The sequence below is a fragment of the Triticum aestivum genome, chromosome 5B (genome assembly GCF_018294505.1).
Source record: "Triticum aestivum cultivar Chinese Spring chromosome 5B, IWGSC CS RefSeq v2.1, whole genome shotgun sequence".
Taxonomy (NCBI): Eukaryota; Viridiplantae; Streptophyta; class Magnoliopsida; order Poales; family Poaceae; genus Triticum; species Triticum aestivum.
The window spans coordinates 37,573,207-37,574,065 of record NC_057807.1 but is presented as its reverse complement, the minus strand read 5'-3'; positions in this window follow the sequence as shown (position 1 = coordinate 37,574,065).

Genomic DNA, 859 nt, shown 5'->3' with positions numbered 1-859 from the left:
TGCAGGTATTGGTTGGAATGTGTAACTACAATTTACAGGGGAAATGTTTGCAGTTAAGTTATGTGGTTGGAAAGATCATGTGTCATTAGAAACTTGGAAGCTAAAAACATTGCGATCCTCACCATAAGGATGATTATATCTTCCATGCCTGAATAGCTCTGCCTAAATAATAAATAGATAAAGGTAAAACTAAACCATGCTCAGCGATGAGTGATGTCAACTGACAACCAAAGCAAACTTGTTCATCATTACAAAAGCAGACTTGTTCAACATAACAAAAGCAAACTTGTTCAACATAACAAAAGCAAACTTGTTCAACCACATAACTACAAACTGAGACACAGTAGTAGGGGTCATCCCAATACCACAAACAACTCAATATCCCCAGTAGTAGGGGTCATCCCAATGATCCTCCGCTTCTTGCCAGAGCTCCAAACCTTCTTTGGTGATTTCGATTTTCTTCCATGCCTCGTAGGTGACGTACGCATCTTTCGCGGCGTACTTGATGAGCTTGTTTGGCAGTGGGCTGTCCCCCCATAGTAGGTGGTCCGATTTCCTGTCGATCTTCTGCTTCATTTCCTTGTAGGATGGGTGGATGAGGCTGCCTGCAAACTCAGCCAAAGACTGCCACTTCTTTCCATTGTTTGGAACTCTCCATTTGCGCTGCAAGTCGACGTACTTGTCGGGGTTGATCTCTAAACCAGACAACTTCAACTTCTCCTTGTCGCCTCTAATGCAGAAGCCAACAAAGGTGTACAACTTCTTCTCCTGCTGGAGCGGGCGGAGTTCCTTGGGCCTGCATCAAATTAATCTAGCTGGTGCATCAAATTCATCTACTTCAAAAACTTCAGAAACTACA